The sequence below is a fragment of the Anser cygnoides genome, chromosome 13 (assembly GCF_040182565.1).
Source record: "Anser cygnoides isolate HZ-2024a breed goose chromosome 13, Taihu_goose_T2T_genome, whole genome shotgun sequence".
In the NCBI taxonomy this organism is placed as follows: Eukaryota; Metazoa; Chordata; class Aves; order Anseriformes; family Anatidae; genus Anser; species Anser cygnoides.
Window position 1 is genome coordinate 961,480 of NC_089885.1, and position 22,052 is coordinate 983,531.

A 22,052-nucleotide genomic window follows, 5' to 3' on the forward strand; every position below is an offset into this window, starting at 1 on the left:
TGGCTGGAGTGTAGACTGAAGGTAGAGTGTTCCTTGGCATAAACCAATGTCTGATCACTTGATGTGCAGGATTCTTCTAATATCAAACTAGAAATGAAATTAAGACTTAGGCCTGTTTAAAATGCCTTTGACTAAAAGTGCTAGGTCACATTTCAGTTCCTGAAATAATCTCTTTGCCTGGTGGGGCTCCTGGTCACTGCTGGGGCCAGGTGCTCAGGATGACCAAATTTCTGTGCCTCTTGGGGCTGTCTGTTTGTTGCACAGCTCTGAACCCTGCACTGAAAAGCCATGTAGTGACTGCACAGCCTGTGATCCCTTTCTAAATCAAGGAAAGCTTTCTCAGCTACTGCATTATTCTTGGTTTGCTTCTTGCATTGCAGCAATCCTGCATGTATAAACTCCAGAAAAATCAGACCTATTTGTGTTCTTGCCGTTTAGAAAATTTGCTGCAGAGTAGTGCTCCAGCACATATGATGAGTGATAGCTTTATTACAAAATGTATTTAAAAAACAAAACAAAACAAAAAAAGCACAAAACAATCTACAACACATAACATGCATTTTTCAGACTTTGGAAAGTCCCTGTGAGATATATAGGCATAGATAATACTGCATTTCTCGAGCTAACTTTAGTACTAGGAAGATTTGCTTATATTTAATGGAGCACTGTGGTTTTGCAATAACATTCTCTTTCTCTGAGCCACTGGGAAAGAAGTATGACAAAATGTTTATAGACCCGAAGGCACTTTGACCAAACAGTTGGAGGATCACTGACCGTAGTGTTTCTACCAGTCAGTATATATTTACCAGAATGCTGTAAAGTCCATTTAAAGCTAAAAGTTCTCCTCCTCATCCCCTAGAGAGAGTAGGAAATAAATTCAGTTTCAGCAAACAAACATTTCCCTGCTGAGAAGCCAGTGCAGCGGCTGTCAGAAAGGACACTTTAAGTTATTGGTTACTGGGAAGTTGGCTGGCCCTAGTACGTCCACCGTCCACAAAATGTTCTCTACTGCAGTTGCTCACCATACCAAGTATACTCAAATCATCCTCAGTGCTGCTGGTAGCATTTTTATAGCTCTGGCTTCTGAGAGCAGTCAGTGCTGATTCTTGTTTTTCTTTTTTTTTTTTTAAGGTGGAAATTTTCCCAGTCTATACATCCCTCTCTGATTTGTACTTTTGAAGATAAGGTGGACCAGTGGAGCTATTGGAGAACTCCGATTAGTTGTGGAATGTGGTGTATTCTTTCTCATTTTTTTCCCTAAAATAGGCTAAAATTTTGCTTCTGAGTAACAGGAGGTCCCATAGCTGTGTGCCAGGTGATAGAGGCATACTGGTCTGCAGAACACCCTCCTAACTGGCCAAGGGGATGCTGGAGGTGACTGTGCTGCCCTGGGGAGAGGAGAATCAGCAGTGCTCTGTAAGAGTTGCTCTACTGACCTCTTCCTTCTCATCCTTATTGACTTCACCTGTGTTCTGTGTCTCAATAAATCCCTTCATTTTTGTGATTCCCCAAAAAGGCAAAAACTTTTGGAAGAGCACTGTCGTGCTGGCTAGCTGACGATTACTTCGTTTCATGGATACCTTACTTGATTTCTCTTTAGACTTCTCAGGCCTGAGCAGTGGTGCTGAGGGCACCTGGGAGGTGTTTTGGGTATGGGATTGCAGCGTGGAACCCCACCCTGTGGCCTCATGCTTGCTGCAGTTGAATGAGGAGGAGGCTAGCAAAGAGGAAGGAGCAGGGTTTTCCTGCATCTCCTGGCACAAGCAGCGGTATTTAGTTGGTCGTTGTATCTTAAACCTTTCGCCCTGGTTCACTATTTGCACTGTTATGACATTATTTGCAGTGTTACGAACAACAGGCAGAGCTTTTAGCACAGACAGCTGTTTAACTTAGAAGCAAAACAGTTTGGGCTTTTACGTGGAAGCAGGCAAAAATAGCTTTCACCAACCAAGACATGTTAGAAAAATGCGATGAAGCTGCTAGCCACGGGCTGCACAGCCTGCTCTGACCTACTGCATCCTTCTTCCTGCCTGCAGTAGCTACTGGCAGTGGGTGTCAGTGGGTGCAGCAGAACCCCAGAGCAGCAGGGGACACCAGCCCTGGCAGCTCGGGGGCTGTTTGCTCCCTCCTGGGGCTCCTGCAGGCCACGTGCTGCTGCGGTGACATGGGAGCCTCACTGCGGCCTGCCTCCAGAGTGGGAGCTGAGATGTGCACCAGTGGGTTCCCAGATATCCTGGTGTTTGTAATGCAAACTGCTGCCTAGGAGTTCTGCAGCATGGTGCTGCTTTCTTGTGTGTTTGGGGGGTGGAGGAATGCTGGCTTGAAACATGTCCCTGAGGAAGAAGAGGAGAGCGGCTCCTGGGGAGAGCCATGAGTGAAACAGTGCTGGTGTGTGTTTGCTAAACTGTGTGCTTTCAGTGAAATGAGTGTCGTGACTTTTATTTCCTCTGCTGCTACTTTATGCAGTGCTTTTTCCTTTAAAGCTTAGTAATTCTCTCTCTATTAAAGTGTTCTTCTAAGCTTGTGCTTGGGTGCTGCCACTCCTGAGATCAACAGTTCCAAGTTTGTGTTCATGCTAACGTGAAGGTAGGTTAGTGCTGTTTTTTTGCTGCAGTGTGATTCTGCTCCCGCTTTATGCCCAGTAATTACTACTGAGCTCTGCAAACTCTGCACTAAGATGGAGCTAGCTCTCTTTTTTTTCCATGATATCTGTCTGCATCTACATCCATGGTACGATTACCAAAGAGTGCTCAAGTAGGCCTGACAGCCCTGCCCTCTGCCTGCAACCAAAGCAGAACCCTCCTAACAGTGTCTGCTGTGAGCGTGCAAACTGTCCCCACTGTCCTTGAGGGAGAGGATCTGCTCTTGTCCTGCCACCAGTTATCTCCTCCATATAGCTTTGCTTTCCTCTCGAGTATGTTATCATATTGATGCCTTGTTTTCTTATGTTCTATGGGATACATCCTCGGTGTTTGGAAAGGTCCTGTATGTTCACTGACCTGTTTTCCTTACTATGTTTCTGTACCCATTTACCCTCTGTTCTCATGTTCTTTTTTTGCTCAGTGGTCTTGCTTTTTCTTCTCTGCTGCATGCCGCTCCTGTTTTGTGCTGTCTCACCATTCAGACATGAGATCTGAAGAGCCCCTTCCATCTCTACCTCCCTGCAGACTTTTGCAGTTTCACTTTGGCTAATTATGCTTGTGTTTGGCAAAAGCTGCTGGCATAACTCTAACAGCTCCTCGAAGAACCTTGCATCTCAGTTCTCTGGCTGCTTTCAGCTTTTAACTCATTTATCACCCTCTTCAAACAAGCTTAGAGCTTGTCTTGAAGAATAAAAATCCATGACTTCTTGAGATATGCATCTGTAGACATCATGTGGAGTGGTGTTCTGAAAAGCTTTACTTGGTCTTTGCCAATGATAAGCTAGTTTTTGAATAGGGTATGATGCTTTATTGACTTTCTAAATCCTACTGCTTACCTGGTGCCTGAGCTTGCTCAGCATGTCTCAACTTATATTTCTTAGTAACAGTAACAGTTGCTTCTTTACACAGAATTGTATAAGCAGTTATTACATGGGTTTTCATCACATCATTTTTTTTTTCCTGAGGTTTTTAGTTGTTTGCTTTAAATAACTAGATGGCAAAGAGTCTTAGAGTGAAAACCTCGGAGGCAAGTTCAGGCCTTCCAGGGTGAAGGTTTTTGTACAATCTCCACTTTAGAAGGAGAGGCATTGTCATCTATTCGTTCAAAGAACAAGGTATAGAAGACTTCCTTGTGCCTGGAAGGCTTTTTTGGGTATTAAGTATTTAAAAACAAAATCCACATTTGATACCTGCTTCCAATGTAAGCAGGACCATTTCTGTTGTGCAGCGAGGCCCACTCGCGGTGCTGTCAAAAATGCTGTAAATGAAACCTCTTTTTCATTACACTAGGTTCTAGGTTGTTCGCTAAGGATGAACACTGCAACATATTATATGCTATATTATAATTTTGGTTAAATTTCCAATAAAAAAAAGTTACTAATTACTCTCCCACTTTTTATTGCAGAACACAATGAGGCCTAAAGTCTTTGTGTAACTGCTGTAACACTGCAAATATTTTGCTTTCCTTTGCAACGTCACTGTGAGGTTCAGAATTTTACTCTCTAGCAGTAGAGAAAGTGGAACATAGAGGAACATAGTGGAACAGGTCCTCTGAATTTGCATCAGTATTGGGTGACTTCAACAGCTGGCTTCTTAATCTGTGAGACGTTTCAGGGACGGAGTCATTAGTGGAGTTGTGTAGTGTGTGTGTGTTATGCTATCGTGCCTAAACACTTTATGCTAGAGGATATCCAGTTTTATCAGTGAGTTCCAGGGGAGCACTAATGAAATGCAAGTGATTTTGTGCCAGTAGCCTTCTTTGTGTTCAGCTGTGTTGCTGGTGAATATGGGGTTGATTGGTCTAAACCTTTCCTCTGAATTGGAAACTTGGTAGGTTTAAATGGAGACTGACCTTGTTCCAATTTGACCCTTTCCTGATTCCCTGGCAAGATGGCACATTCTTAGTTTTCTGTAGGTCGTTGGCCACGTGCAGTGAGGAAAATATTCAGAGCAGGTATTCTGCTGTGCTCTGCAGAAGTTTTGTGATTCTGTGAAAGGAGAATTGAATCACTTGCATCTTGCTCAAAATTGGAAAATGGGCTACTGGAGAACAGGAGCTTTAACTGGGTAAATATCCAAGCTGAGCACAATGTGAGTGACTGCCTAGCCAGTCTTAGTGTCTGAGAGTTTGTCAGACGTTAAGGAATATTTTAGAAGTGAATCTCTCATGCTTGTCGCTTAATATTGCTATTTTCCTAAAAGATTATTCTATCTTGGTTATAATAATAGTGTTAAGTGGATGAGTTTATTAATTAGCATTATAAAACCTTTAAAGGTAATGGTGAAGGGATTCCTGAGGTCTAGCCATGCTGAAGATTGTTTAGAATGAGGAATTAAAAAAAATAAGAGGTTGTAAAAAGGCTAGTATAACTGATGACTTTCTTTCACTACTCAGATCCTTTGATCTGAGCCATCAACTTTATCTGTGTTAACAGGTGGATTTAATCTGAATTTCACCCTTTAGCTCTGAGTTCTTGTAGATTCTGAAAGGCAGTGCTATATAGACCAAATCCTCAATCTTCATCAGACTTTATGGATGTTCCAAAATATACCTTGAATTTCTGAGCGTTCAGCATGTATCCGTAGTGCTGGAAGGAGCCTTCTGCTTTTCCTGTATTTTATTTCTCTTCTGGTCTCTTGGGCTCAGTTTGCTGTTGGACGATTCCTGACTGACCTGGACCTTTGCTGGCTCATTTCCTAGTCCATTAAAACCAGTTGCCTGCCCAAAGGACCATCTGGACTGCATCCCCTCAATTCCCCCAGCCTCTAGGCTACTGCCATGCCCTACTTTTACACGGCTGTGCAGGAACATGGGGCATCAAAACACCCTCTGATTAGGCCTAGCCTCAGGGCTGCCCTCAATCCAACTTATTCTACTTGTATAGATCCTGTTTGGTTATTTTCTCACTTGGAGTGGCCTTAGCTTCACTGAGAACACAATTTCTGCACAGAGAGGTGGCGTCAAGACAGCTGGGATCATTGCTCCATGCGTAGTTAACACCTGGCCAAGAATTGATTTACATTTGATCAACAACCATCCTGCAGGTGCAGGAGAAAAAAAAAAAAGGATGTCTTGGGTTATGTGTCAGCTTAGTCCAATGGGGAGGATAAAAGCTTCAATTCTCTCTTCCTGCTTCATTTGAGGGGTCATATTTTTTGCTAAATGTGACAACAGTTCCTAGAAGTAATAGCTACTCAGATCTGATTGCTGAGGCTGTTATGTTATTGTTACCTGTGCCAAAAAGGGGTCTTGTTCATGTCTGGAAACAGCAATGGAAAAGGACAGTGTGTAACAATGCTGAAAATGGTTTTGATAAGGAAAATTGTCTCCAATACTGGCAGTCAGAATACCAGAAGTTATAGAGAAGTGAGCATTGGCACAGCAAGGGTTCAGGCTAGCAGGAGAGGCAAGGGTGTATTTGTACTGGGCAACAGAAATCAGCATGCAAGCATCCAGTCAGATGTAAGCTCAAGCACAGCCCAGTGCCATCAAAGATATCAGCACAGGTCTACTTGGGTGTTTGCAGCCTAGCTCTGTTACATTTGATAGGGATGTGTGTGTGTGTGTGCATGCATGTGCTTTGGTTTTGTGATCTTGTTGCAGTCCTGGCAGCAGAGTGCAAGAAAGCCTGAGCTGCAGAGCAAAGGCATCGTGGGAGGATGGGGAGCAGGACCACGAGGTCCTGGATCTTGACCAGCTTGTGCTGCTGTGCATTGCCTCTCACCGTGGTCACCCTTTGGACCTGCAGCTCTCCTCCTCACCTGGTGTTTCAAATTGTGTTGGGCTGTTGTGGGGAGATCCTGGAGGTGGTCGTTTCCTTCTGCGTTTCAGTAGTGACTGTTCATGCGAGCAGCTGCCCACTTCTCCCTACAGTACGCTGCCTACGCTGTAAGAGCAGCTTGCATCAAGAACAAGGCAAGTGTGCAGGTTTTTCTTCCAGTAAAACAATGTGAAAAGACATTCATAATACTTGCTGAGAGGTGGTTTTAATGTTCTCTTCTTTATGGGCTTTCATTTTGTTACTGCCTGCTGGTTGTGGAACAAACATGTTTCTGCCTGACCCTTCAGTACAGTAGCAATATAGAAAATGAGTTAAAGTTTTGATATAGATTGGAAATCTAGCCATGCAGTGTGGTGCTGCAGGAAAGAAATCCAGAAAACTATTAATGGAAGCTGATCTAAACTTAAATCCACTACTATTGATACTTTAAACTGGGGTTTCAGGAATAAAGCAGTTAGTGAAGTTCACATGCCCCATGTCTTTAGGAAACTTGATTTTAGCAGCCCCTCTGAACAGTCCTTTTTCTGTGGCTATCTCTGAAGTCTTGCATTCCCATGGGGAAAGGATCTATGCAGCATGGCATGAGAAATAATTTCATGCATCACTGCAGTCTCTTGAAACTAATTTAACATCCTATTTCATCGCAGTACTTCTTTGTGGTAACAGGCACAGCACATAGTCCACCTCACATGCTTACTTATCTTATTACTTACATCTTACTCCTTTTTGTTTGCTCTTTTTTTTTTTGCTTTGTTTTTAGTGCTTAGCATTTAAGTGTTTATATCAGCAGTGTTTCAGCAGTGTTGCTAATTAATGAGGTCTAGTATAAACAGGTAATCATTCTCTTTTTCCAGGTGGTTAATGGCAGCTTCTTTTAGTACCACCAAGGACTAGCCAGGAGAAGTGTTTGCTTACACACATGAAGTTGTCCTCAAGGGTGCTCTAAAAGGAATGCACAGTGATATTTTATAGCAACTGACCAAAGTCTATTTTACATGGGTTAGTCTGGAAATAACAAAAATATTCAAAGGGTCAGTATCCTTGTATTCTTAACAGTTACTGGGGCACACTTCATGTTGTGCGAATTAACTAAAAATATCCCAAGAAGCACTTTTTATCTATCTATATATATACATATATATGAATCTAATATTAGCAGTTACTCCTTTATTAACTGAGCTGTTGCTAGCAACGTTACCTGGGCCAAAAGTGTTCCCCACCCCAATCTCAAGTACTTATATCTTGGCTCTTTTTGAAGTCTCATACAGGGATTTTCAGAAGTCTTTTCAGCAGGAGTCCACTGACTTCCACTCAAATGTGTGCTCCTAATCACATTGGGACAGATTAAACTGAATGCTTAAGTGAGACTTCAGTGGTAGCTACTTAACTCCAAAACTGAGCTGCCAAAAAAACCTTCAGCTAATGAAACTGACTTTGGAGGAACTTGTGGGGCTCTGGCTGTGGACCAGAACATCCCCGTCCCCTAGCATGGAGCAGGGGTCTTTTACCAGTGTGCATGAGCTGAAAACTTGTTTTCAAGGAGCAGATTTATTTATTTATTTTTTACATGGTGCATCTCTGAGCCTCACTCTCTGCATTTAAAATGCAATGGATTTTCCTGCCTTCGGGAAAATCATGGCCTTAACTTCTATAGGAGGGATTAAATGTGGTTCTCAGAAGTACGATGTGGTGGTTACCAGGAGAAATTAGATCAGTTAGCATTTAAAAAAGAAAAGCCTCTTGGAGCACCTTTCTGTAGCCTGCCAAAGGTATTGGGATGTAGGATGCCACACAGGCATTTCTGGGGCAGGCATGGCTTGCTCTGGCTGTTGGCGGCAGGCAGATGTCCTGGCTGTGTCCTTCTGTCTGCTCTGGGTCTCTGGGCTCCCAGGGGTCCCATGAGCCCATGAATGCTGCCTAGACCAGCTTAAAGCAACAGAGAAAATCTTTCCTACGGACCGGGATTTACCATATGCTGGTATCAGGTGATGGGAAATGCTGCAGGTTGACAGAAGCTCTTGGTAGGAGGGTTGTTTTGCTCAAGAATATTTGAAAGGAAAATGACCTACTTCATTTTGACTAAGGTCAAAAGCTAGAAAAACAGGAGAAGAAGAAAATAGCTGTTGTTTTGTTAATCTGTGTTGTTTCCAAGTTTGTGTGGCCAGCTTCCATCTTCACTCAATTTGTTACTTTCACGTGGCTAGCTGAAGTACTCTGAGAAGATGTGCAATGCTATCAGAAGAAATGACATCCTAGAAATTCATAAACAATTAATAGATGTAAGTAAGGGTAGCAAGTAGGGTAGTAATAGGGTCATAACGCCTCCCAAAAGTAATACAATCTCTAAGATAAAAATAAAATAAGGGAAATGTTTAATAAATTCTACACTTTTCATATATGGCTCAGCTAATTTAGGTTTTGTAGATCAAACAAATACAAAGATGTTGCTTGCCTAAGGAGTCAGCAAAGTGTTATCATCACTTCATCTTTAAGTGTAGTGAGAAATATTTTCCTACTCCCAGGAGCAGAGCGGCCAGGTCACTAATTTTCTCCATCGCTAGAGGGCTCAAAATACTTTCAGAACGTTGCACGTCTGAGCCAACCTTGATGTTTAAATAGTCCCTGGGCTTTGTATAATTTGCGTGTGTGTGCAGAGAGAGAGGTGTGTCTGTTCTTCACATGCTGAAGCGTTACTGCACTTCTGACTTGCTTTCTGCTTGCTATCAGGAAGTTCTATGCAAGCAGCTAAGGGCATGGCTGTCTCCTGGCCCATGCCATTTCTCTTTTCATATTTTTTACTTTTTATTTGATTTATTTGCAAGGAAACCGAGGATTCAACAAATCTTCTTCAGTCCTTTACAGTACAATCATGGAAGTGCTGTGTTTAGAGATCTGCTCTCAGACAGGTAGTATTGCCCTTGCACCTGCAGTGTGTGCCACCAGCTTCTGTGAGGTTGAAGAGAGCTACCAGCAAACCTAGGGGAAAATAAGAGTGAACTGAATCTAGCTTAGCTTCCATGAAGACAGCCAAAATTTCTTTATGCTTTAAATGGGAACGTGAGTGTCAGAGATATGAAGTCCTCTTGCTGAAGAGGTCCCCTTTCTCAGAGTACCAGTATTGGAAAAAGAAAGCAAGGATGTTTGACACGTTCCTCTGGCAGCTTCTCTGAATTCTTAGGTTGTGGATACAGTACTCATGGAAGGGAAAGCAGTGGGTGTGATTCAGCCCTGGGGAGCTTGGCAGTCTTGGTGAGAGCTGCAGACTTTATTCAAGCATTGCTAAACTCTGTTCAGAGTCTGCATGCAAGCTTTCCTTGGGGAGGTTTCTATTGAATGTTTAGACTTACATAGCTCTGAACTCTCTAGCAAAGCAAATATCTAAAGAAGCCTAAAATCTTTGTTATAGCATCACTTTTAAACCATTCATATTCTTAGGCATTGAGTCTAAAAGAAATGGAATGAATTGGTGATTATTATTAATAACCTTAGCGCTTCCTACAGTCGGAGTAACAATTGTGTCACAAATGATACCAAGATACTTTGTTGTGCTGCCGAACTAAATCTGTACTTCGGTTTCTGAGTTGTCTGATGGAATAAGCCAGGAACTTACATATGTGGAGCTTTGTTGAGCCTGAGCCTAAGTTCTTCTTATCTTTCATAATAATCACATTGGCAGGAAAAACATGTATTTTGGGTAGATTTTGGAGGAAAATGAAAATGTTTCTTTAATTAGACATGCTTGCTTATTTTGCTAGATGGGAAGTGTACCAAAAAGTTGGTTCTGTTTTAAAGTTCATTGAGATAGGAAAAGCATTGCAAGCTCAAAGCTGTGTTCAATCTCTAGTTAAACTTCGCGTTTTTCTTAGCTCATGGTCCTGAGCTGCGCATTACTGAATGAGTGTTAATGCTCCTGCCTCAGCAAAAATAGATCCTTTCCATTTCCTTTGCTGAAAAGGTGTCATCTTCTGTAAATGGGACCTTGATCTAATTTGTTTGCTGCAGTCCTGGGAAAATCTCTGTTAGATTTGATGACCAAAATGCAAGCAGTGTTCTCTTGTGTCAGTGATGAAGTCAGTCTGAATTTGCAATTCATTCCCAATGAGGAATATTGCCGAGTTAGGACTGCCATTTGTCACACTAGCAAGTGTAAAGAAAAATCAACGCATTATTTGTCATTGTCCATGTATAGTTGTGAGCAGTGAAGTAGCTAAAGAGTGGGCTCTCTGAGCATGGGTTTAGTTACCTGGGGTGTGCCAGTGAGTCCATTAAAGGGGCTTGTTCGGACAGTGAGTGCCATGCAAAGTCCAGGTAAAATCACAAAGCCCTCAGATCAGAGTTTGAAGTTGAGTGATTGGCAGTGCTGCTCATATTGCATCCCATCTGTTGGAGAAGTTGGGATGACTTTTCATGTCACTGTGAAAGCAGAAGATAAGTGCCATTTGTGTCCTAGCACTGAACTCTGGAAAAAGCCCCATAAACCCAGTGACAGCTGGCAGTGCCTTGCTGTGACCGAATTCAGTGTTACATCCTGCTTTTTTGGGGGGTATTACCCAACACTTCCAGACATTGTAGTTTTTCATGATTCCTAGCACATTTAGTGATATGGCTTCACCAATCCATTTGCTGTGATAAGCTCAGTAACTGAATTACAAGGTTTTTCTGCCACTGTAGCTCTTGATACCTTCACAAAATGTTTTTAATCTTGTTTTTGATTCAGGGTAGCTGAGCAAAAGTACAGATCTCTATTTTCATCTAAGTGTAATGAAGAGAATTTGTCTGTTTTTCACAGTTAGAGATTTCTCTTTCCTTGAGAAGCTGCATCTTGAATTATTTTTTCATCGCTCCATAGTTGTTAGATAGGGATGTGACGTCAATGAGTTTTTGGTTTCTTCCCCTGGAACTGATGGCTTCTGTTCGCGGTGAGGATGAGACACTAATTGTAGGAGGTTTCACAGCAGCATCTAACTCTGTTATGATGCTTTTATGCCCCTTCAGTTGAAACACAGAAGGACTTCCCTCCACCCCCTGTTTTAAAACTTGCCTTGCTTTCTGCAGAGATGAAAATTGCTTCCATACACACCCCCCAGTCTTAAGTTGGGAAGGTTCTTTTGAATGAGTTTACATCATGATGCAGAGCAATGAGGCACTGAAATGCTGGTTCATTTTGTCTACTGTTAAAACTAAATTTGACATGTTCACCAGTTGGGAATAGACCATCCTTGCACCCTCCTACTAGTTGTTATTCATAGCTTGAAGCTATGCTAGAAATCTTTTCTGAAATTTCATTGTCACTCAGGTGTTGATTCACACTGCTGCCTATTCCATGAACAAGTATTTATTGGTACTTTATTAGTTACTTTAAAGTTACTAGCATGCCATCTATCCATAGTTGAGAGCCTTGTTTTGTATTTCTGAATACAATCACCCTGTGCTGACTTGAAGAAATAATGCCAGAGTGTTCAGACAAGTGAGTCAAAGCTGGGCAAAGACTTCTGAATGCAAATAAATTTCTTTTGTAGAACCAAAGAGCGGAGGAGTGGATCTCTGACTCAACTCCCCTCTCTTTGCTGACAAACTGTGAGCTTTCAGCTGGTGTTCTTTGGGGGAAAGTGATACAGAAGGAAAAAATAAAGGCCAAAGTTATGTTTATGGAGCCCTGCCAGAATCTGTGGCTGAGGAAAATCTGCCTAAGATCACCAAAGAATTACCTTAAAAAGTGAGAGGAGAAGGACTGAGGAAGAAACAAGATTTCAAGAGCAGCAGTATAGTTGCATACCACGTACCAGCCAGCAGGAGCGTGGTGGTGTTCCTGAGATGTGAGCAAGGTGAAGTCATTCGTCTTGGTTAGAACAAATGCAGAGAAATGCCAAGTGAGGTACAGAAATAGTAAGCAAAAAGTACGCTATGAGTTGAAATGCAAAAGCAAAGTATAGTTGAAGGTCAGGCTCTTTAGGGTGGGAACAACTGAATCGTGCTTGTGTTCTATGAGGAGAGATTAGAAAAGGCCAAAAGTGATTAGGAAAGGATGAAACCATCTGAGGGAAATGGCAAGGTGAGAGTAAAGATGGGACAGAAAACAGGTTGCAGCAGGGTTATGAGCACCTTGGGCAGCCTCCGAGGTCAGGACTCTGCACTCTGGACAGGGCTGGGGACAGGAGGAGGCAGGTGAGGAGCTGATCACTCCTTGATCACCCTTGTAGGGCAGCCAGCAGGTCGTGTGGGGCAATGGCACCACCGGTAATGCACCTGCATCGGGGCAGCTGTGCATGTCTTGCACCCCTCTGCCACTCTCCCCAGAGCTGCTCTACGTTGCAACCCTTCCCATGTTATATATTGTTTTTAAAGCCACTTTCACTGTTGTGACTGTCTCTACAAATTTCCTCGTCTTGGCCCTATTTGATGAGCAAACACCACTCTGGTTCTGCTGTCACTTGCTCAAGAAGAGAGGAGGGAGATGTCTTGTGCCGGTGACACTTGTACTCAGTAGGATTTGTCCTTTGATAATGATATATCAGTGTCATGCCCCAGTCTGCTCTGATGAGGCATACACAAATGAGTGCCAGGAACAGGGCAGGATGTCATAGAACATAATTTTCATTCATTTGTGTTTTTTGTTACATTTTTTATGCTGCCCTTGCTTAAAAAGCAAGGGAAATATTTTGGGCTTGACTAAGTCAGCCATCTTCATACAACATTTGTCTGCTAGTGAAGTTGTGCCTCCTTTTCCCTGCCGCCTCATCTTCTGCCTCTAGTGTTCACTGTTATGCTCCCACTTGAGTCTCTTTCTGCTGCTGACAGGAGACAGCAGCAGTGGGTTTCTGCTTCTATTTCTACCTTCTATTGATTTATTTTTTTTCTATTAGAATGAATGAGGAGGGTGTTGGGCTCAATTTTGCTTTGAGTTGCTTACTCTGTTGCATCCTAGGCTCTGTAGCTTCTCAGTGCTCATAAAAGCAGTTTGTAATCATCAGCATTTGGATGCAACTTCCATGCAGGTGAGAAGTATTTAGTAGCTTGGACTTTCCTGATTAGCTGCAGCGTAGTCTAATTAACCCCTGTGTCCCTACTGAGTGGGCAATAACCACAGGCTGAAGGGCACAGCATTGCAAATGATGATGTGAGTAGGCTCTTAGTCTTCACTCCCATTCTAGAGCTAACTGAAAAGTTCCTAAGCAAGAAGCATGTTGGTTAAAAGCTTTGACTTTTAGATTAACAGTCTTTTTTTTTTTTAATGAAGGAACTGGAGGCGGGATTTTATATATAGATCTATGTATGTGTATATACACACAAACATATGTGTGGACCATGCTCCTAGTTCATGCTCTAAACAGGATGTAGTAATGCCATGTTCAACGTGGACTTCAGTTCAGGTAGAACTGGAATATTTTTGGTGTTTGTTTTCAATCTCACATAGTGTGAGTTTGTGTAGTTTGTAGCAGTGTAGTTTGATCTCGTCCCAAAGGCAGATAGGTACAAAATTGTTCCTTGCTCTTTTCCGACAAGAATAAACTGAGTTTGTTTTATGAACCTCTTACACTGTTTTCTGGAGCACATGTTTTCCTTAGTAATCTAACATTGAAATGATTCTTTTCTTCCTATTTTTCTTTTAGATTGTGAGGTCCGGTGATGCCTGGAGCTGTGCAGGGGTGTTTCCCTGAGGAAGTTGCCAGTGATACGTGTACTGCTGAGCTGACCGCAGCACTTCTTGCTAGAGCACACCTGTCAAGAGGATGAATGAATAGCATGGTAAGGATGCAGTGTGTCTTCAGTTTAACGAAGAAAATGGTCCTCCGTTTGTGGTCAACCTAGAACTGAAAGTCAGTACACTGTTAATCCGTGGTTTCACAATCACAGTGCTTTCTGATTAGTGTTACTGTGGAACAGGCAAATCACAGGGCACTTGTGTTTTGATCTTAAAATGAAAAATTTGGAAAACTGAGGCTGAGCTGCTTACTCTGAGCTGTAGTATGTAAACTGTGTGTTGTGGATGCTTCAAAAGGAATGAATTTGCATGGCAAAAGAGGTATCTGTGTCTAAGTCTAATATGTCTAATGGACTGAATGTCCATTAGGATGCGGAGTTTTGTGTGCTGCCATTTCATTTCAATTGAATTGTGAATATTTGCTGTTGCTGATTATATTAATATGTAATTATTACCATGAGAGTCTAATCCCCTGAAACCATTGGTCACTTGGTGTGTGTTCATTTAGCTATAAATGCTTTTCATTTTCCACTTGTGTTTTATCATTTAATTGCTTTACTCTCTTCAACATCACTCTTTTTTGATCTCCTGTTAATCATTATTTGGAATGAAAATTAGCCCTTAAGCGAACAGTGCCTCAAATCTATCTTGCTTCTTTGTGTGTAGTGATGACCTTGTGTTGGACAGAAAAACTACTAGCTATCATGTTAGATTTTATAATAAGAATTGTCTTCATTATATTTGAAAATTACAGTTTGAAAAAAAAAAATAATCCAACACTTATATTGTAAATCAACAGATTATATTTTTGAAGGACCTCAGATTCTAAGAAATCCTGCTCTTCTGGAAGTCTAGTAGAAACCTTTCATTAAGAAAGTATAAAATCTACATCTCTTTTTCTAAGAGTTCTAGGTATGTTAAACTTCTCCAGTGCGTGAAGGGAATCAGGTTTGTAAACACTGCTTTTAAAATAGGAGTTGCTGTCCATGGTAGTGATACATCTGGGTAATCTGACAACCGAAATGACATAAAGAACTGTATCCTCACTGACGTTGTTTGAGCCAGGCTGTAGAATGGCAGCAGGACTAAAAAGATGGGTCAGGAAGCTGCCTGTGATACACTTGGGAAACCAGGGTAGTTCTGCTTTCCATCCACCAATTCCATCCTGGGCTGTGTTTGTTTGTGTATGTTTTCCTCTCCAGAAGAGAGGGTGAGGAAGCATCAGGGTTGTTCACAGTCCTTTGGACAAGGCCTGCACATGCATCTGGAGAATGGGTTTGCAGGTTGCACAGCCACTCTTTCTACTCTTAGTTAAGACAACAGCAATTGCTTAGTTTCTACTTTGGGACCCACTCCATTTCCTCTTAGTAGAAAGGCCCTTTATTCATTGTAGTGAACTGTATTTGTAAGCCTTAAATGTTTACGTGTTTTGTCATAAAATTAATGAGCATCCACCCCCTTAAAAATCTCATTAAAGTTCGTCTTTGGCAGGTTGCCTCCTAAAGACTCGACAGCACTTTGGTGGCTGATCTGATCGGAGTGTCGTCTTATTCCCTCCTCCTTTCCCATCTGTTTGTATCCACCTCTTGTGTTACGAAAATAAACTGTTTTGGGGTAGGAACTGTTTTTCTTTTTTCCCTTGTAGCTTGGTGCAATGCTGTCCTGGTGCACAACTTCTCTGCAGTGAATTAACCTGTGCTGGTTTCTGCTACGCTATCGCCACTACCCAAACAAACTACTTGTATGGTAGGCTGCGTGCTGCAGTATGTGTGTAGCATATGACAATACAAATAATTGCCGTGCTTTCCTGTATATAAACTGCGTTGTACACCTTCCATTTCTTTTAGTAACACTGGCACCTTGCTTAAAAGCAAAGGTATAATCTGAGGGACTGTTGAGCTGAACAAAGGGATGGAGGTATGGAAGCTCAGAGGCTGAGGAACTTGTAGGGAAAAATGAGGTCTGGTCCCTCCTCCCAGATGTGAACTCTACTGCTACCAAATCATGAAGAGAGGGATATTGGGAAGCTTGTGCAGTACAAATAAAACTGTAGCAGGATTTAAAAAAAACTTAAGTTACTTCATATAATGCTGCTCTTTGTCTACTGATTTACTGTGGTCTGAGATGATACAAGGCACAAAGTAAGGAAACTGGAGGCACAAACAGCTTACATTAGCAAATTCATTCCTTGCCTTCCTTTGAATGTGTTAAAGTTAAAATTCATTAAACAGCACTTCAGGGGTTGCAACCAACATTTAAAAAAGGCTTCTTTTCAACAAACAAGAAATAGTAAAGCCAAATGCAAGTACGATGATAATATATATCAGTGCTTCTTTGGTAGCCCTTTATTAAGTATTTGTCTGTAAGCAATTTTACAGCTGATTGCATTGTCATGTGTATGCAGTGGGCTGTTAGAAATTGGGGAAATTGTTGTTTAGGAACACCAAAACTTTCATACTTATTATATAACTCTGAACAATCATTAATCGTTTTAAAAATTTCTGGGGACAGATAACATTATAAACTGCCCCTGGGATGTGTTTCTGTTTTATCAGCCAGCAGTTGTAAGTAAGACAGAAATGGTGCTTCTAGCTAGTTTTGTTTAAAACAGCAGGAATGAAGAAAAAGTTATCAGGATGTGAAATGTGTTAAATCATAGCAAGAAAATTCCTTTCATCCTGAGTATGGCTGCTGACTGTCAATAACTGAGATTAATGCTACAGGAAACAAAGCAGAAATGTTAAATATAATGACATTTAAAAAAGAGCTATAACCAGTTTATTGAAGGAAAGTGGTTTGAACTCTGTGAGCTTGGCAAATGGAGTTTCAGAATCATTTTAAGATACTTTTGCCTCATTTAAATCATCATAGGAGTAAATTAAAATATATTCTGTAAATGAAATCTGGTCTCCTTCTATTACCTCCTCGAAGGGATATGCACACTCCTGATTCTTAAAAGCAACTGGAACGTCTTGACTGTGACCCTGAAATCCTGTATTCCAGAAGGTGCCACTCCAACAACCTGCTTATCTGATGTGAATACACTGAAACAGAGGCTGCTTTAGCAGTGCGTGTTCCATTAACAGTGAAATTGAGCCATTTTCTTAAAGCTTTGTTTTGTCCTTTAGCTTTCTCCATTTCGTATCTTAAATAAGCATAGTTCCTGGCAATGCTCGGTGCTGCTGCTTGCAGGGAAGTGCAGAGCCTCGTGGCTTTCTGCTGGCTGCCAGGCAGCCTGTAATAGTTTAGTTGAGCCACTGTTTTAGTGGTGTGGCATTAACCTGGATGCATCTCCTCTCCAGTTAAATTCTTACAAGTTCTGCAAAAATTATGTTTTAGCACTTCCAGGATCAGTTTGGTGACAGTTCGCTCGAGAGTTGAGGGGAAGATGGATTGACAGCTCAACAATGTAAGCCTCGTTGCTTTGGAGAACCTCGCCAAAAATGTTTCATGGTCCAGTGACCTTGGTAGAGGCAAAAAGGCTCAACAGCCCTCTTAGTGGGGGGCCTAGAAGGAATTTTATATCAGAGATGTTGGCAGAGCTGTTGGTTAGAGTCTATGGCCAAAGATCTCTGTAGTTCAAGGTGCTCTGACATTTGAGCCCTGTATCCAGCTTCATAAATTTCTACAGAGCCCTAAGGATGCAAGGGAACATCTGTGCAGAGAGGCTGGCTGTAGAAGGACCCTTGGTCTATGACTGCAATGAGCTTTGGTGCAGGAAACGTGAACTCTACACCTCTGATCATAAAGGGCACAGTGCCATTTACCACTGGCATGCTGCTACCTCCTTCCCCTTGCTTGAATGTTGTAATTACTCCACTAATTCCTTCTCCATTTATTTTACTAGTATCTGTAGCTCCGAGTCCTGTGTGTTCTGTACCAGTCCAACTCTGCATGCCAGTCTGAACTTGCTTTCATCTTGCCTGCCTTCCTGCCTAACACAGGCCATACAGCTTTCTTGAAATGATTTGGTGATGAGGGAGGCGTCTTTCTCTAATGCTCGTTTAACTGGGCGTAATGAATAATCTGTCCATCAATATCTCAGGAAAAAAAAGCCCACCCTAACCTATGATTAACTGAGAGCAATAAACATGTTTTAGATTGAAAAGTTAAAACTAACAGATTCAAATTGGCTGCTGAGGTTGATTAGTAGAAGTAACTAATTTCTCTGGCAATTTCTAGCCTTTAGACACAAGTCTTTGAGGTACACTTGGCCTTTTTTGCCTGTCTGATGGATGAGTAGCTCCTGTTAATATCCTCAGGGTGGCTTTTGTGTAAAATAGGTATGTCTGTCAGCTGAGTGGTGCGGGGATACCTCGGCAGGCTCCTGTCATCACTGCGCTCCCCTCCTGGCAGATTTGGGCATCCTGTTCATCCTGGGAGCTGTCTTTGTGCTGCTGAGAGGGACAGAGGAGTTTTGCCACTGTAGTATCTTAAGACTGGCTTGTATCAAACAGTATGAAAGGTAATGGTGTGAAATTTCACTCACGTACGAGTTGAGAAGCAGAATGTGCTCAGATGGGAGTGGGGCCAAGAACTCTTAGAGCATAACAGAAAGTGACCCTTGGAGATGCTTGTTTGGGAGCAGCTTTCATGATGATGTGGTGATTACTGCTTTAATGAGAAAAATAAGTAGACGTATAACACGAGGTGAAGAAACAGCAGCAACAAAGGGGATCAAAGAGAAATGACATAAAGGCTAACAACAAATGGGAGTGATAGGTGGGAAAGTACTACGGACCTTAAATCTGAAGAATATAGTTTTCCTGGAGCAGGCAATATATGCACTACTTTGTTTAGTAGCTATCCTTTTCTTTAGTGGTAAAGAATCTCTGCAATTATTGTGGGTAATCATCATCTCCACAAGAGAAGCTCCTGTGAAGAAATAACTTCAACCCCGTACAGAATAGGAGAAGGGTTTGTATGTCTCTGCTCTTCAGAGGCTTTGTGCCCTGCTCAGAGCGACCAGGGGCTTGACCGTACTCAGGAGTCAGTGGGACTGAATGCCCTTGTTTGAAGGCACCTTTGTTAATTAAGATTCTATAATTGCTTTGTGTTGTGTGGTAGCCTTGGTCTACTGATACTGCTTACAGCATGTGTCTTTGTTTGCTGATCTTATCTGCAAAACTGTGAGTTGAGAGGGGGAATGAATGGTGCAGGGGATTGCTGATGGCTTTTTGTGTAGGCTGACTCCTCGTGGACTTGCTATCGGAACAGCTCGTGAACATCTTCTGCAACCTTGCGTGTTAAATGCTGAAGTAGAAAATGGAACTAACATCTCAGGAGAGCTTGTGGGTGGAGTTTGGGCATTTTCAGTGTAAACTCTTGTGCTGTCATGATGTATTAGTGTGCGCTGCTTTAATTGTTGCAGTCGTTAAGAAACAGGCTCAGTTATAGGACGTGACCAACCACATTCTTTTTTTTCTAAAACTGGAGGTTTGTTAACTAACGTAACCTTCATTTTTCACAAAAAAAAAAAAAAAAGGCGTACAAAATACCATGTGATGCTGGCTCTGAAAGTCAGCACAATATCTCTGTAGCAAGTGGTAGATGAACTGAATTTTCCTGGTTTTGGTGAACAAGGAAGGATAGGTGACATGGGTGATGCTGTATGGCCAGAGTGATGCTTGGCTGTTTCCTGTGGGGTAGAGCCACTGATCAGACTCAGAAATCAGGGTAGGGTTGAGATTTTTGTTGTTCTTTGGGTCTGGCTTTTTTTTTTTTGATGTGCTAGAACAGTTTCACATGACGTAGGTGAGTCTCTGTTACTGTTATAGTATTACTTTATAACTGTAAATGCTGGATCAATAAACAAAGTTTGCTGGCTTTTTACTAATCTACATTCAGTGTACATCTTGACTTTTTCACAGTTAGTAAAATATGTTTCTAACACTATTTGTACTGCCTTATTGACTTAAATCCTGATTCTTTCCAATTTGAGTAAGGCAGCATGTGGAGTTAGAGGAAGAAATGTTTCACTGAGTAGATTATCAAAAACCGAAAGGAGAAAGTAGTTTTAAAGATGACTTGATCCTGCTATGTACGTCACTAAAAGTAACAGAAAGCTCCTAAGCAAATGGATGCAAGTTTCTGGATGACACAGCCTAAATGAACTCTTTCCAGAATGATGTTCTGGTAAGAACGAAGCCATCTGTACTGAGTGAGAATACAGGTAATGGGGGTCTGAGGTGCTTTTGATTCTGGAGTGGTAGTATTGCAGCCAGGTGAAAACCACTGGATAAAGAACTTAAGCTTATTGATGGAGTATGTCGGGAGAATAACGCAAACTGTACGCACTCTGCCAGTTTATTTTGAAAAGTTCTGTCTCATTGTGCTTCATATTACAGCAATGAATTAAGTTTCAATATTTCACCTGTTCATAGGGGTAGTATATTCAGTGACTATGAGAGAGTATAGCACCGCGTCTCCTTGTTGGCTGAAATGTCTCAGCAATAGTTTTCCCTGCTGCATTTCACTCTGAAGCAAAATGGCTGCATCAGAAAGGGTTTCCAAATCCTGAATCTTAATGGTTTATTTTTTCTTGTCTTTTTGACTTCTCAGCGTATGTCTTCCTTAAATTAAATAATAATGTTTAAAAACCGAGCTATTGTAGGTTTTAAAAATGAGAGAGTAGTATAGAACATAAAAATAATTCAGAATTCAGTTGAAAGTGTTATCTTCCAATTAGGTATCTCTCTTTTGTTTTGGAGGGGTTTTGGGGGTACTGTCAGCAGTATTCTCAGTGCTTGAAATATTACTTTTCAGTAATCTGTGTAGGGAGATTAGTAGGTGAACACATAATTTCCTGTGATCATAAAATAAAGAGCTTCAAATAGAGGCTTCAGACTCTTTGGGTCATACAACTTAAATTAACTTCTGGGTTGTCCCCCCCTTTCAAAATGGCTAAGAGCAGCGTAAGGCTAGCTAGCAGGGGTTTTATCTATTGAATCTTGCTTACAAGGACTAATGAAGAGGAAATGGGAGCTTTTGTTGTAGGAACTGAGTGAATCTTACGGCTTTTATAGCAAACTATTTGTTGATTTAGTGGAAGTTGTGTTTCACTAGCAGGGTAATTCATCAGCATCAGACACCAGTAGTACTGTATGTGCTAAAATCAATTTTTGTTGTGAGGTTCAGAGCTCACTAGAAGTCTTATGCTTTAAAATAGCTTTCTGGGTATGACAGAGAAGAATCAAATGATTACCATAAACTGAAGTAAACAGACATGCTAAGACCTGTCAAGCTTTATCAATCAAAGCTATTTAACGAAAAAACTTGGCCATTTTTATCCTTGTTGGTAATAAATACATCCATTCTCTGGAAAAAACTACTTGGGGAAATTCTTATCATGTTGAGCTCCTCTGATAGTACGGTGGTAGATGAAAAATGTCAGAACAGCTATTAACTGGAAACAGCTTGTATGCTAGCAAATGATATATGAGTGCAACAGGCCACGATGGTCAGGATGCCCAGCCCAGCCTGGGTTTTTCCTGGCTGGTGCTAATGTAGGAGGTTCTGGTCCATGTTCCTCTGAAGACTAGTGAAGAAGACTACCTGTGATTTTATCTTTTCACAATACGTATGTGAAAGCTCTCATTAAGCTTGGCAGGACTGTGGATGAGACAGGGTAAGGACACAACTAGCTCTGTCCCACAAGTCTGTAGCTGTTTAAAATCAAGGCAAAAAAGCAGTTTCTGAAATCTGCATTTTTTCCTCAGAACTTGCTGTATATCTACGTTAAGAGGAAAAATAAGAACTATTAGTGAAAAAGAAATTAACTACATGCTAAATCAGCTCTGCATATACACATTTACCTGATTTTGTAATTGCCCGAGCTGAGCTATTCACAGAAATAACTGCTTAAAGCTGAATGCTCAGGGCATAAAAATTACCCAGAGTTGGAAGTTATTAAAAACATGTAGCAAG

General features: G+C 41.5%; 1 protein-coding gene across 5 annotated transcripts in view; it reads left to right on the forward strand.

Annotated features, from left to right (window-relative positions):
- Nucleotides 1–22,052, forward strand: part of GRIA3 (glutamate ionotropic receptor AMPA type subunit 3) — a 606,096-nt gene that overhangs the window by 246,539 nt on the left and 337,505 nt on the right. For all 5 annotated transcript variants that reach the window (XM_048070799.2, XM_067005236.1, XM_067005237.1 and 2 more), the window contains one exon: nt 14,035–14,170. The gene's annotated coding sequence lies outside the window, so the exon portion shown is untranslated. The remainder of the gene's footprint in view (nt 1–14,034; nt 14,171–22,052) is intronic.